The sequence below is a fragment of the Aptenodytes patagonicus genome, chromosome 15 (assembly GCF_965638725.1).
Source record: "Aptenodytes patagonicus chromosome 15, bAptPat1.pri.cur, whole genome shotgun sequence".
NCBI lineage: Eukaryota > Metazoa > Chordata > Aves > Sphenisciformes > Spheniscidae > Aptenodytes > Aptenodytes patagonicus.
The window spans coordinates 9623123-9639321 of NC_134963.1; the positions used below are offsets into that span (position 1 = coordinate 9623123).

Consider the following 16199-nt stretch of genomic DNA (forward strand, 5'->3'; position numbering starts at 1 on the left):
TTCACTAGAAGTGACCTCCTGCCGTTGAGCAGGGCCCCACGCCCACACAGCTCCCTTAGCCAGCAGCGTTCAGGGTTTTCCTGCAAACACCCAGGTTCCCCAGGGCTGCTCCCAGCACCAAGAAAACCTGAGGCTTTCTGCCTTATTTCCCACACACGTGGCCCCTGCCCAAGTAGGGACAGTTTTTGCACAACAGCAGAACACTTTCACATGCCGCAAACACACACGTGCATGACAGCTGCTCCAGGTACTGCACCACGGTGCCCATCTGGGAGCTGCAGCCACATCCCTGGGCTCCCACCCAGTGCCCAGCAGGACCACGGGGGTGGACGACATCCCTGCCTGGCCAGGGCCTCCCCAGAAGCCCTGGCCCGCTCCCACCGAGCCCCAGCTCTCCAGGGGATCTCTGCCAGGTGCGGCTCCGTGGGGGCATTATTTACCTTGTTAATTTCTGAGGGAGGCATTTTAATTGCTTTAAATTACTGCTGGAAAAACTGGAGTGGTCAACAATCAATCAGGCTGATTTACCACCCCATGCCCACCCGCTGCGAGCCAGCAATCAGCTGCCGCCACAAGATCTATTATTGATGAACTTTGTGGGGCTGCTAATTAGCTGCAAGCACATGTCCCCAGCATCACTGCGCCAGCAAAGCAGCAGCGGGCGCCCCGGCACAGTGTCGGTCGCTGCTGCCCAGGACAGGGGACCCACATGGCACAGGCAGCTTGTGGGGGCACAGGGGGCAATCAGCCCCCACCCCAGTGCCACAGGGACCATCCTGCTCATCCAGCCCCGACGGGCTGCTGCACAAGCAAGTGCAAGCTCAGCCTCCCTGGGCTGGGCTCCTGCAGGCAGCAAGCTCTGCCTGGTAAACAGTATTTATCACTGCCATTATTAGATTACTTAAAAGAAATCTTTTGAATGGGGCTATGAAGGAAGAAACTCCCTTTGTGCATTGGACATTTATCTCCTATACCATTAAGTGGAACACCATTAGCGTTACCACAAATGCCATAATTACTGCTCGTGCAAGTTGCTCCCAGGGCTGGGGGCATGTGGGGGCACCAGGGGCTGCTCCATGCTCAGGCACCACACCAGCCCCTGGAGCACGTAGGGACCATGTGTCTGGGGAGCAGAACCGAGGGCCAACAGCTGCTTGCAGGTCACTCAGATCTGCATCCACCCAGGGCTGGGTGAGACGCCTTCAGTGACCACGGGAGCATCTGGAGCATCTCTGGGGCCAGCAGCTGGCAGCAGGTCTGCCGGCAGGTGCCCCCACAGGCAGGGCCAAGGGAGACGCTGCCCAGCCAGCACAGCTTTCCCTCCCCTCCTGGGGCAGGAGGTACCCCGTTCCTAGAGGCAGCGAGGCACAGGCCAGTGCAAGCACGAAGGGCTATGGAAGGAGGCTCCAGCACACCCCAGCCAGCGGGTGCTTCCCCAGCAAACCCTGGCCCCAGCCATAGCCCAACTCGTGAGAGGCAGGACGGTGGAGAAGGCTTCACCTTCCCCAAAGTGAGGGGGAAACCTGAGGAGGGAGTAAAGCTGCCTGAGGAGCAAAGTCCCCCGGCACAGACCTGTATTTAAACAAAAGCGGCGAAGGAAGGGGGGTGGCATTGCCATTCTGCACAGGAAACCTTAGTTCCCCATCCCCTGCCAAGAATGCCTCGTCAGTGATGGGCACTCGCGTGCCAGTCATCCATCAGCCCAGTGATCTCATCCTTGATTTTCATGGACATCTTTGATTTTTCATCATATATTCTCCTTGTTTCTCATTGGAGACTGACAGGGATTTTAAGTACAGAATGAAATGGAGAATATTAAAGTGGCCGCTATTCTATTGTGCCTGTCACCTGTTTCACTTTAAATGCTGTCCTTATTAATGATAACACCATAACACTTTAAGACCCTAAGCTAAGGCCCTCAAGGACATTGATTAAATGCAGCTTCCCCTGGAAGACCCTTCCTTTTCCTTAAGTTCCCTCCATTTTAAAGAGGAGGCAATGGAGGCATGAGGGTGCTGCCCATGCCGTTCAAGGTCACTGCCCAAGGTGCTGCCAGGGCCGGGTGAGAGCGCAGCAGCCCCAGGGCAGCCACCAGCTGCCCTCAGCCCTTGCCAGCTCCTCCTGCCAGACCGCTGCCGGGTGGCCCCAACACCAGTGACACCCGACAGCCACACTGGCCCAACTCCCCACGCACACCACTGCGGGCAAGGACGGGGCAGGAGCTTTTGGTGTGGGTTACAGCAGTGCAACTGCTGGGAGGGGAACTGGCAGGGATGTGACTGAGGCCAGGTAATTGCTCCTGAGCTGCGAGGAGGGTAAAAGGCTGTGTGGGGCCAGCCAGGGCTTTGCAGCACTGGCCACACATTCCCCAGTCCGCAGGATGGGGCAGCACATCCTTCTCACCCCATCATAGGGACAAGGGCCTTACCCCAGAAAACTCCTCATCGGACCAGTCCTGACAGGAGGTCCTTACCATGATCCCAGGAGCCCGAAGAGTAAGGCCAGCCCTTGGGGTGCCTGCGCTGAGCAGCAGCACCACCCATGGATGCCCAGGCACGGGGAGCCCTGCCTGCAGCTCAGCGGGGCCAGACCAAAGCAGCCCCCATGCTTGCTGCCAGGGAGATCAGCTCCCCTTCCACACCAGGAAGAAAGCTGCTTTATCATCCTCTCCTTCTCATAATCCCATCAAAGCACTCCTAGCCAATGGCTCCCTCTTGCCCAGGGTGCTGCTCTGTGCCTTTTCCACAGGCATCCGCACAACACATGTGCCAGCCACCTCTCCCAGGCAAACCCATCCACAATTTTTTATCTCCAGACATAAAGCAGCAGTGCCCTGCAGCTCCTCCACTAACAGGTGATTAAAAGTGCATAAAGATTTACTCATTTCCCCTTCCTGGTGTCAGTAAGCAACATGAAAAATAAATATTCCAAGCACTCAAATATTAAGACTCCAGATTCACAGAGGGAAATGACAACTCCAGGCTACAAGGCAGAGGTTTCCAGCCGGCTGCAGGAGGGGACTGTTTGCTAATTCTCCTTCACAAGCATTCGTTTTGTGCTGCTGTGGCAGCTTTGATGCATTTTTCTCAGCAAAGGTGCTCTACCTGCCAGCTGTCAGTGAGGCAGAGCCACTCCACGCAGAGGAGGGTCCCCAGCACAGGTCTGCCCCCCCCCCAGCCCCTCCAGTCACCCACCACCTGCACAGACAACACGGTCTATCAGGGCACAAACACCAGTGGACCGAGCACACTGCTCCTTCCCTGGATGGGGCTGGATGTGGAGAGGTGCCTTCCCAGGGGAGGTGGTCTCTGGTCTGGGTGAGTGGGCCAAGAGTGCCCAGCCGCAGCCCCCAGCCACGGCACCATGCCAGGATACCCCCGCAAGCATGCCGGAGGTGGCCCAGGCTGCAGGCAGGTTCTTCTGGGTAAAGCGGCTTGGATGGGCGAGAACAGCTCCGGTCTGTGCCTTTACAGGCAGGAACATTACTGATGTTCAGAGTTTGCATAGCATTCCTGACCTGCCTCCAGCACCGCTTATCACCACCGTGCATCTCGCTCCGCTCCTGGGGCAGGAAACAGCCACAGTCCCAGGAGACTTTGCTCACACTGCACTTACACCTGAAAGATCAGTTGTTTATCCAAAGCTGTGCTAACTTTGTAGGCCTGGGAACAGGGCTGAAACCCTTATGCAACCACCTGTCTGAGCCAGAAACAGCCTGACACCAGCTGACACCATTGATCCCAGCAGTCTAATGCTTGCATGGTTTGGCCCAGAGCAAGGAGGGTATAAAAACTGGAACAGAGCCAGGAGCAGGTCCATACGCTGAGCATTCCTGTGCCTCCAGAAAGGCAAGGCCTTCTAGATGATGCTGAGGTGGCACTTCGGTGCTCCCAGCACACATACCTGCACAGCCAGGAGACTCCTCAGAGGCTGGAGAAGGGGAATCCCACACTAACAGCATCCCTAGCCCATGCCCAGGTCTCATGCTGCATGAGACCTCCCCGTGCAGAGCTGCCCCCTGCACCGCCTCTACCCAAGGAGAATAAACTGCAGAGGCCCCAGGTTTGAGCTCTCTGTAAATCACTGCATCCTCTGTTGGACCACCCGAGACCTTACAGCATCAGCTCTTCCAAATACACACGACCACAGCATTTGGTCTGTGTGCCACATGCCAGGAAGAAGATGTGATCACCCACTTCTCACTGCTGCCAGTTTGTTTCCAGCTTAAGAAAAATGCTGGTTTGTAGTCAGACACACATCTCTGCTTCCCTGGTCTCCTTGGCCAGGTGAGTCACTCCAACCAGAGGGGCAGGATACAACCCCCACAGCACCCAGAGCCAAAGGACCCCCTGCACTCCCACAGCACAAAGGCAGGGAGCTGGAGGTGCAGAGCCCCCAGTGCAGCCCCCCATGGGGAGGACCCTCCCTCACCAGCCCCAGGCAGGGAGACCAGCACCCTCCCACAGCCAGGGCACAGCACTGCATTTGGATCTGACCCTGGCTGTTCATTAGCCACCCAGCAGCATCAGGGATGCAAGCAACAACTGCACTAATCCCTAGCAGTTTATCATCACCACTATATTAACCTCCATGAAAATTACATTTTGATTTGTCTATTGATTTTTAAATTTTCAAATCAGCACAAACCCACTTCCTACCTGCTTCCTCCTTATCACTGCCACCAGCACCTCCAACTCCCTGGGATTTGCCTTTGCCTTTCCCTTCCCTGGCTCCTGCTATATAAAAACACCCCTGAAAGCAACACTGCACCATTTAGCACATTAGGGCTTCCTACTCCAGTAAGAACCCATTGGTTCCAGGGCACAGCTGCTGCCAATTACCACTACTTAACTGGCACATTAAACACATAGTAAGGAATTAGGAGTTTCGGTCTGCTCTCTACTTAACAATAACAAAGTCACTTGACCTTTTTTCAGCCACCACAATGGCTGTGTAAGTGACTGTTTGACAAATGCGCTTTGTAATGGTCTCTGTTCTTTCTCATGCGACTGGTGGAACAGTTAATATCTTGAGTCACAGCATTAAGACGAGTGCTCGTGATTAATTTAAGATGTCAATTAATCACCCCAAATGGACTGGTTTGTCATCACTTCCTAATGGGAAGATGTTGATTTGTCCCACAGAATTTGTAATAGGAACCAAGGCTGAAGCCCCTGCTCGGAGTGGCTGGAGAGCAGCCCGGCTACATGCGCTGCAACCTGGCTGGGAGCTGCTGCCGCCGAGGCTGCGGCATGAGCGCCAGCGAGAAAGAAAGAAAGAAAGAAAGGAAATAAACACTTCTACATAAAAGTGTTCGATTTTGTTCCCATTTTAAAAATCACACCACCCTGGGAAGAGCTCTCATGTGTTTTTTCCAACGTGCCGGTATTGATTTTGACTTTAGACACCGTCTCCAAGCAATCCGAGGCGCGTGGCCCACAGCGCAGGGCGAGCGGGGCAGCGCCAGCGCACACCGCGCGGGCGGGCGTTGGGGGCACCCTGTGCTCGCTCGGTGGGGTGACACCATCCCCCGTCCGACAGGCAGCACCAGGAGCACGTCTCTCACCCCGTTTTCTGCACCCAGAGCATGCCAAAACAGCTCGACACAAGGGGAAAGGAAGGAGGCGGCCGAGCAGGTTCGTGCTGTGCTGGAGGCCCGTGGGCATGGCCAGCCCCCGGCAGGGCTGGTCTGGGGCAGCCCCAGCCCTCTCCTCGCTGGCATCCTTCAGAGGGAGACGGAGCTGAGCATCACCACCTGCCCGCCTCGTCCTCCTCCCTTCCCTTTCCTGCCCTTCTCAGGTCACCTTGCTGTTACTATCGGAGCGTGAAATCAAATGGGTTTCCAGCCATCTCTTGTAGAACAACCCAGGTCCCAGGTTCTCAGCTGGAAGCCTTAGCTGAAGGGAGAGGTCTTTTCTGATGTCAACTAATGTCTTATTCCCATACACAGGGGAATGGGTTCAGGTGGGATTTTCAGAAGTGCCCAAGCCTCATGAATATAAATGAGACTTGTGCTTCTAGGTCACACACTTGGAAACCCTGCCTTAAGCCCTTGCCTTACACACGTTCTCACTAGGAGGGTCCTGCACGGCAGCTCATGCTGCAGCCTCCCAAGTTCACACGAGGAAAGCAGGTGGGATACCAGGGAAAGGAGGCATACCCGGTGCGTCAGACACTGCGTATTGGTATTGGGTCAGCGTTTACCCTGAGCCAAAGTTCAGATGTGCAATGCTGGTGCAATTCTTGTAGCCATGCTTTCTCACCTGTGTATAAACTTCTCTCTCATTTAAGGTGTCCAGCGCATACTGCACTCTAATTTTACATTGTATTGTTTGGAGACAAAAAATTCAGGTCCAGTCTTTAGGAAGCCCACACGTTCCTCCTCTCTAACTTAGACAGCAAGGACTGGAAAAATCTTTGATTTTAGCCGGGCAAAGAAGACATTGACGATTTCAAATCTGTCCTTGGTTTCTTTTTATAGAAACAAGACATGTGCAGCGATGATTCAGAAATGTAGCTCAAAAGATTGCCAGTGCTGCTTTGTACCAGTTCCTCTGAGCTAAACAGCGATCCTTTGCAGACCCCTCCTCACTCGGAGCCGCCTGCCGGGGGGGGGGCCATGGACAGGGAGCTGCTCTGGGTCTCGGCTCTTGTCCTGCCGAATGCGGCTGGCAGCCCTGTTTCTGGAGGGCCAGCAGAAGCCCGCCGGTCACCGAGAGCGTTGCAGTGCTCTGCAGTGATGGTCAAAACATGTCAGCCGATCTGACACATGGTACGGTTGCTGTGGACAGGCGCTGCTGAGCCCTGCAGTTTTGTTCCATTTCTTAAAAATATGTTGTTCAGTATGCCTGCACCGATTGCTGAGCCAAATGCCACTGTGGCCAGCACACGCTGCCTCTAGAAAGTCCATCCATGACTTTAGATTTGTATAAGAACATCCTCCATTGGGAAATGCAAATGCCCAAAATACCCCTGCATTGGCCCTCGCACTAGGAACAAGCTCCAAGTTTCCCTGTGCTCTGGATTAGGAGGGCAGGCTTTGTTTGAAAAAAATCATGTGCAACAGTGTGGCAACCGTGGTGAAAAGGAACTGAATCTTTCTGGATTTTAAGTGGAGAAGTTCGTACTTGCTCTCCAACTCTTTACTTTCTGCAGTGTAGTGTTGACGGTGCAAAATCAGACCTGTGGTCTGCCCCACACTGCCCGTCTGACTGTGGCAGACGAGGGGTTTCCGTGTCCTTCTGGGTGCCCACAAAAGCAGGAGAGACCCGCGTGTGTGCCAGAGCGGAGGCTCACGCCTGCACACGAGCACGTGAAGCCGTGTGCTCGCGGTCACTCTGGAGGGCAGGGCTGGCTGGACAGGGCAGAGCTGCCACGTCATGGCACCGTGCTACAGCACCACGCTACGGCACCGTGCTACGGCACCATGCTACGGCACCACGCTACGGCACCGTGCTACGGCACCATGCTACGGCACCATGCTATGGCACGGCACAGCGACAGCAGGTAACTCCACCGCGCACCACGAGCCCTTCCCGCCCCGCTCCCTGTCGGCTGGCAGCGGGGCTGCGGTGCGGATGTTCGCAGGAAGCCAGCTTCAGAGTCCTGCACCCAAAACAGGCGGGGAACCTCCCACCCCATCGTCCTCACCAAGGGCGCTCGCGGAAACGACTTCATGAAGAGGTACGGTAATGACCAGGGTTACGCTCCTCAGCCTGAGCAGCAGCACAGGGAATTGCGCTTCCTCCTCCTCCCAGCGCTACGATCTTGACGCCAGTCCCCGGCCATGGAAGTCGCTGCTCAGCCGATGCAGGTCCAAGGGCTGGATGCGGCATCGCGCAGCCCCAGCTGCAGCGGAGACAGCAGATTCCTTAGGAAAGCTGTGGCCAGGCGCCCAAGCTGGTTTTTTATCTTTGCCTTTTATAAATGACTCTGCTTTAAACTCTGTCCGAGAGCTGTGAGCTTTCTTTAACCATCACGAAATGCCCTTTTTATGCGCATTACCGGCTGTAGGAGCGTCTGCTGTTTGAGTGTTGACATGGATGGATGTGTTGACAAAGACAAACTTTAACCCAGGACTAGTTGTTAATGCAACACAAACCTGTCTGCTGGGCCTGCTGATGGGATGAAAAATGTAAGGAGTGCTTTCCACAGACAACTAATTGACAAGTTTACTGAAAGGAGGGGAAAAGCACCGTTCTGATGGAAATAGGAAGCAGGGGCCAAGCACTGCAGTTCCCTCTTTCTGCTGGAGGAACCGGACTCAGGGAGCCTCCAGCCAGCAGCGCGTGTTTGCAGATACCTCCTGCTCCTGAATTGGCTCCTTGTCTGCAGTCTCCTGCACACTGCGAGGATGTGTATTAAAGTGAGTGTTATCACAGTGGTGGGGCTTAATGAGCTCAGTGTGCTGGGAAGGCAGTGCATGCAAGCCCCCCCGCGCGCCGCCGTGCCCCCCCGTCTCCTCTGGCACCAGCTTTAACTTTTATTGACAATTAATACTGCAGGAAGGAGCACTGCCGCTGAGGCAAAGAAAAACCCAGGGCTGTTTTACGGCACCGTCGTTTAGATATTCGTGAAACAACTAAACAGAAATGCCAGCTTCTTGCAGATATAAAAAAATGTTTTAGACTTTTCAACAGACCTGCTCCACGAGGCTGCCCATGACCAGCCTTTACATTCTCTGACATTGCCTAAGACCAAACTGCCGGAGAAGCAATCCTCCTCTCCCTGATCACAGCGGGCACTGAGACTCAAGAGACAGCTAACGCCTGCAAACACCCTGACTTACTCCAAGGGGCTGTTACCTTGGCTGCACTTTTCCAGGATGTTTCTGGGTCACTTGCTACCGTATGAGGCATTACCTGGACTCATGTGAGCTGTGTCACCCCTAATCAGTCTCACACTGTGGCAATAAATAAGAGTCCAAGTGGAGACAGAATTTTTTTCCACCCCAAAGTCTGTGAGAGAAAGGGCTGCTGGAGTTGGAGATAAAGCATCACCTGCCTCTGGCTCCCATGCAGCTCCCAGCAACACGTAAAACTCCAGGCTGTAAGTTCACAATGCATATTAATCACGTAACAAAGAAGTCACTTGGGATGTTAGAAAATAAAAGCAAGCATGGAAAAAATAAACTGGTAGTGGGGTGCAGATGAAAAAAGCCCACAGAAGGTGTAACAGAGACGTATAATCAGACTCTATCACACTGCCTCAACATCTAGTAATGCCAGCCATCAAAACAGCTTCATCTTTCCCTTTTCACTTGTTTTTTCATCCTGCAGCCATACAGAGACGTGGGGGCTGGCTGGCACGTGAGCCCTCAGCCCCAGGCAGCGCAGCCCCCGGCTCGGGTTGGCTCTGCTGGCCCCACAGCTTGCTGTAAGGACGCTCCGGCTCTGAGTACAAGCGTGCTCCAGAGGTTTCCTCTGGCTCGCTCCTCGCGTTGCTGCTGGCACGACTGCATGGGCAGCCAGCTGCAGGTCTGGCTCCCCCAGACGTCATTGCTCTGGCATGGCTCTAACAGAACTTCTTCATCCTCACGCCGACATGTGCAGCATCTACTCTTCTTTAGCATCTTTGTAAAGAGCCACGTTTCCCCCTGTGCAGGCAGGTACCTCTCCAGGAGCAGGAGCAGAACCTGGCTCATTGCACACCCAGGGGCCCATGAAATCCTGCTCTCTTGTCAAACCGTGTGAACCGTGCTCCTCTTCCCAGAGCTGCGGGAAACACGTACTCTTTTCCTACAAGTTCCCATGAAATCACAAAAATGTTGGGGGCCTGGGGAGAGGAAGGACTGCCTTTCCCGTCCATTCACTGCCTCCTATGGAGGAGGTTTTAAAACAACTGTCCTTCTGTCCATGTGCGATTCATTGCACGGCAGCCACGGACAGGTCCTGCTCGCCGGGCTGTGCAGGGCTGCCAGCACTCGCCCCAGGGGGGCAGCTGCGCTGGGGACTCCATGGTAAGTGTTAGGAGCCTGTTTCTAAGGGGGTGACCCCAAGAAAGTCGGAGGAACTCCCCTGCGCACATGAGATGAGCCCAGCTCGGGCAGGAGCAGGCACAGCGTGGCACCCAGTGTGCGCTCGCTGGGATTTCTCCATGGCTTTCGCTGGCCAAAGCTCCATGACAAAAATGTCAAATCTGGAATTTTAACCCATAACAAACCCATGAAATTTCAGCTGCATTTCCATGAAAACATCCAGCCCCTTTCCTAGACATGCCTGGGCTTACGCTGCGGGATGCCGGTGCCTCAGTGCCAGCACCAGCACCTCCAGCGGAGTCGCAGAGTTGTAGCAACTGGTGCCAATGGGGAAACTGGTCTTACTGGGCAGCCAGGTCCCAGGGAGGGAGGTACAGGTGGCACAGCCCTTCCTGCCACTCAGGAGCCTTCCCAAGGGCCTTCTCCAGCCATCTCACACATGCACGCACGCACGCACGCATGTTGGTCTCTTTATCCATAGAAGAATTATTTCTAATTCACACCAGCACGAAGGTGAACCGTGAGGTGGGAAACGCTCTCCATCTGCACAGCCCCTATGGCAAACCCACTGCAGGAGATGGCCAGAGACCCTACACCAGGGTGATGCCTCTCTGCAGATCATCCTCTCACAGTGACAAGGAAGGATTTCAGCACAAAGTCACGGAGTGTGAGACTACACCACAGACGGCCATGTAAATTAGGGAACAAAACCTCCAGTAATTAATTTTCTTCCTTTAAAATCACTCTAGCAACTGATTCAGAAAAAGCAAAGTTATAATAACAAAAGAAAATATTAACCTATTTATTATATCTCAAGCCCCTTAAAATAAAAGTAATTGCATGTAATGAGCATCTGGAGACCGCCCAGAGAGTGGCAGTACCCGGTGGGATAGCAGAAGAGATCAAGGTGAGGTAAGCAACAGCCTTTGAAAAGCTCTGCTTTATTCAGACTTTGAAGTGGCAAAAGCAGCTCAGCTCACTGTTCCCAGCCTCGGGAAGCAGCTGAGCCGTCGCCCATCACCAACGACCCACAGTCCCCCTCACTGCTTGCCTGGCTCGTCCCGGTCCCCACGTGGAACGCAGACCCGTGGGCCTGATGGCCAGCACCAAGCCACTGTGCGAGCCTTGAGCTGCCGGCACCGTCGCACAGTCTCATAGAGAGACCCTTTTCTGTGCAAACTCCAGGGAAAAGAGCAGGTCTGTCCTTCATGGCGGGCAGGACACGGCCCCGCTCCCGGTCCTGCCCCGGGTGCGGAGCAGAGCTTGCCTAATGCCACCGTTAGGCAGCGGCAGGAGACCCCGGGTGCGCTCATCTCACCCATTTCAGAGCCACTCTGCTTTTTTATTTATCAGTTTCCCTAAGACAGACACGGGAGCTGTAGCATGTCATCTCCAGCAGCGTCCCGGGAAGCAGCGGAGAGTGTGGCCCTGGGAGGAGGCAGCTCTGCTGCGCAGCAGCACTGCTCTGATCTAACTGGGAGTGACACGGCAGCTTGGGGTGCTCGTCTGCGCCCAGCCCCCCCCTTCTTCTGTGCTTCTGGACATTTTATTCACAGCGCTGCAATGAGAAAGTAAGTTAAAGCCTAACCCTGGCTATCGTGGGCAGCCAGGCAGTCTGCAGGAGAAGGCTCTTTTGTCGCCGGAGCCCCCAGGATACAAAGCAGAAGAGCGGTAACCCCAAAGATAATTTCCTTATTCTGATCAGGGATCAATTGACCACTTGCTCCCGTTTGTTCCCCCCTGGGACCGGTGGCCTCCAGCTCTGAATGCAAAGCAGTCACTCCTTATTTCCAAATGCAAATGAGGTCTGTGAAAGGCCTTGCTTTGAAACCGGTATTATTCCCTGGGGTCCCGACCCTCCCCACCACATCCCTCACCCCAGCCTCTCTCTCTGACTCTGCGCTCTGCCTTCCCAGAGTAACAAAGGTTACGGGGAAATAAAAGCAGAGCGATTACCATCTGGGAATCATCAAGCAGGAGCCCAGAGGAGAAGGAGCGGGCTGCCGAGACCGGGCTGACCCAACTGCCCGCCACCCATGCATGCCTCAACCCAGTGGAACCCCAACAGCCTGGCAAGGGCTGCAGGGACCCAGCCCCGGCAGCACCCGCTGGGGCACGGCACGAGGGGCACCAAGCTGAGCCGAGCCACGAAGCCTGCGCAGCACGGGCGTGACACCCTGCATCTCAATGGGGCTGGAGGGAAGCGCATCTGCCACTTGCCTCCTTGCATGCCAGGGCAGTGAACCTGCGTGCCCCGAGCCGGGCACAGGCAGCCCGCGATGGCAGCGTATGGCGATGGCTACGGCAGGACCAGAAAGTGCCCGGCAGCTCCATCGCACCCCGTCCACATCACACGATCCACTGCCAGCGCGGCTGCAGACCTGGCAGCTGGACGGGCTGCCCTTCTCGGGTCACGCGCCTCTGCTGGCCCCGACGCTGGGGGTCCCCTGGTCCTGGTGGGGACAGGGCTGGGAATGGTGAGGATGGGGACATGGACAGGGATGGGGGTGGCAATGGGGACGTTCCGCAGCTCCACCCTTCCCATGTCCCCTCGCAGGCGGCCGTGCCCCTGAATGGGGCGGCTGCTCCTCCCGCTCATCAATCAATTCCTGCTCTGTCCACTTTGGAGCCTGGAAATAAAACCTCCCTGTAAATCTCCGCCACAGCCGCTCTGTTTTGGTGGTGGAGGGCCCCGCATTCCTGAGTTTCAGGCCGCAGCCACGTCTTCAAGAGCGGAGCCACAAGAGCTTTCTGATGGTTAATTGCTGGCACACTCTCACTGAAAACATGAAACACCCCCTGACAAGCCGTGTGATTTATTACTGCCCACTGCAAAACGGAACAAAATCAATTGGCTATTACCTCACTTAGCGAAGGCTTGTCACCGCCTGGGAGCAGGGTGTTAAAAATAAAAGCCAGGCAAGGCCCCGGCAGCAAGCCCCCGCGCTGGGGCCGCTCCACCTGCTCCACGGCAGATAACACCGGTGCTGCGCCCGAGCGGGGCTCTGCTTTTCCTAATCATTGCCGTGCTGGTGCAACACCAGCTTATTCCTGCTTTGCAGTTATTAATTATACAGATGTCATCGCAAGCGCCGTGTACAGTAAATTTCAGAAGAGGTGCAGAGCAATGACAGAATATTTGTTTATGACAGAAACATATCCCATAATTAATCACATACATGCGACCCTTCCCTGCCAGGCAGAGCGGACCCTCTGTGCCTGGGAAGCCACCCCGCGCCAGCCATGGCACCAGCGGCTGAGAGCGGTGCCAGCCCGGCAGGGGCACGTTGCCTTTACTGGCAGGTAGAAAATGGCCAGCACGAGCGCCAGGGAAAGGGACCGTTTGCCTGCATGTCTGCGCGCGATGGCCATGGTTTTCCTTGGCTGTTAGTGTGTCTCGGAGAAGACAACCTCGGTGTGTCCAGTGAAGGCTGCTGAACACCCACGCTGTGGCAATGCTGATGCAGCCCGCCTCCGCCTGGCATTTCCAACAAAAACTGGCGGCTTCCAAACACGCAGGGAAACCCACACATTGCCCTAGAAAACCTACCAGACAGAAAGCCGCTCTAACAGAAATCCACCTTTATTTCCCCACTGCCAGGTCTTTTCCTTAGCAGGAAAAGGGAGCGAGCCAGAAATCCACCGCTGCAGAAGCAGCCGAGGTCAGGGAGCGCTTGCTGCAGCCGCTGGCAGGAGAGCTCGCAAGCCGGGGCTGATGCAGCCGGGGCCCCGCTCCTGCAGACGTTTTTATGGTCATTTAGTGCAGGGTCAGTGTCAGGGGCCATGTCCTGGTGCACATGGGCACAGCCCGTGGGGCGCTGTGGCAGCGCAGCTGCTGCGGAGCTGGCCCTAAGTGGCTGAGGCACATTTGAAGGATATTTCAGAAACTGAATGGTCCCTCTCTTTGCATTTCATCGCCTTTGTTTCATTCCCAAATCACTTACAGGCTTTCCCAGTCATAGCGGGGAGATGCTCCTCCCATGAAGCTCTGAACTGTGCAAAGCATAAAGAGGCTGCATTATTTATAGACTCCGGATAGATATTTCACACGCGGTCCATCCCATTCCCAGCATTCCCTCCATTCACAGATCATTAAGTAGCACTTGCTGACATATAAGGCAATGCAAGTGGAGTGGTTAACTTTGAATATTGCCATCCAGCCCAGTGTTAAATGAGATTCAGGAAGTAATTGTCCAAAGAGAGGGGACAGCTTTTGCCCTGCCAAATAACGCCCAGCTCAGAGCATCCACAAAAGCGCCCAGCAATAACGTTATCAGAGGGGTGTCGGGCTGCACGACCCGTGTGCTGCCCCGCACTGCCTGGTCACTGCGATGGTGCCGCACGAGGACACAAAGGCCGCCCAGGGCCCATTAGCATCATTGTTCTGAGCCCGAAAGGGCTTTCCTCCCCACTGCGCTTGCGGCTGATCTTCCTTGGGGAACAAAACCCTCCAAGATCTTGGGAGTGGCACAGTGCAGAGCAGCCTGCCCCAAAAAGCCTTAAGGGCAAAAGCAGACCCCAACTGGTTTTGCATGGAACCCAGCAGGTACAAGAAGGGGTCTCTGATGTGAGCAGTGCGAGTGTTCAGGGGTGTTCAGGGTTGTGCACCGTGGAGGTGCAGCAGCACATCTTTGACAGCTGCTGAGGGTTTTATGCCCCTGCGACCGCCCCGGCCCCAGCCTGGGCGCCTGGAGCAGCCAGTGGCTCCTCTGCCAGCCCCCAGACCCCGCTCCGGGCAGGCGGGCACTCTCCCTGCTGAGAGCTCACGACTGCCACATCCCTGCCTACAGTTAGGGGGAAAACCAGCAGGCGTGTCTGCCTCCGCCTCTGCGGGCAGTTTGGAGTAGCCGAGCAGAGACAATGGCAGGACGTGACTGTGGGGACATCTGTGTCTGATCCAGGAAATGTTTTGGTGTCAAATAGAAGCAGTGGGTTGCTGCAAAGAAAAAAAAAAAGAAGTGTGAGCGCGAAAAGATCTGGGATACATTCACAGACCATAGCAGAGCATTTTAGAAGAGGGCAAGGCTGAGATTTAGGTTCCCAGGCAGCCTGACGCCCTGTTCCATGGATGTGCCCCTGCTGGGAGCCGGTCGCTGTGTGGGCAACCCGTGCCACCTCTCCAAGAGCTCGTCCCTTCGCCCGGGGGCCACCCGGCAGGCGGAAGGAGAGCGGTGGCCCATGCTCCTCCCCGGTACCCAGCTGCCGTGCCTGCACTGCAGGCTTGCGCCTTTCGGCAGGCACGATAGATTTGTGTCTTCCCTTTAGTCCCTGCTGCTGAAGGCCTGCCAAGGAGCGACACGGGGAGGTTTTGAGGTCTGCAGCAGAGCGCCTGCATCCCCATCCCGAGGGCAGGTGGCACTACCAGTGCAGCCCAGCCATGTGGGCCTCCCAGGGCAGAGCAGCCTCCTGCTGTCGTTCACAGGGTGTTTCATTTACCTTAAGTTTGGGGACCAAACATTACCCCACAGCTCTGTACCCCGCTCTCAGACTCGGGTTTCCTCTACTGAGGCTGATGCTGCTGGTCAGGGCAATTGTCCAGGTTGTACAAACCAGCCAGTAAGCATGGAGAGCGAGGTTTTGCTGGTACATGTGAGGTTTGCAGCAGCTTCTGCTCTAAGAAGAGCTGCAGCTTGTCTGGTTCCTAGCTAAAAGCCACCCCACGCTGCAGCACTTCCATTTCAGTCCATAGCACGGTGTGCTGCAGCGACGGGAACCATGGGGCCAGTGGAAAATGGGGCTCTGAGCTCATGCATCTTATTTTAGCTCCCCATCCTCTCTGGAAGCTATCTCAGGCATGTTTTGGGAATACAGCAGGTATTTTTATGAGTGGGATTTGCAAGGGTATTTTCATCTTAGACTTGGAGACAGCTGGGCCTGCTGCCAGGTTTAGGAAGTGCAGAGGCAGAAGCAAGAAACATAAAACTAGCAAGAGGTAGGCTTCCTACTGGGGCTTATATTTAGCTGAGAGGAGCAGGAGCACTTGAAAATGTCCTGCTGGTGCTCCCTGCACCAGATGGTCCCTCCCAATTCACGGAGACCAACCTTGACCCAAGCCAGGAAAGGCAAGGGGAATGTGTCCCGGACGATGGCACTTGTCCTGCCCAGCCCACCTGGCACTGCCGAGACCCCGGCTGCCCTTCGGATCAACTGACACCGGCGTGGTGGGTGCGGTAGTGAGCCAGCCATTGCCTGCGCACTGGGGGAGAGCTGCCGCCGGGAAGCG

At 55.4% G+C, this 16199-nt stretch overlaps 1 protein-coding gene across 1 annotated transcript in view; it reads right to left on the reverse strand.

Moving 5' to 3' along the window:
- Positions 1–16199, reverse strand: part of MN1 (MN1 proto-oncogene, transcriptional regulator) — a 174105-nt gene that overhangs the window by 41484 nt on the left and 116422 nt on the right. The window lies entirely within an intron of this gene.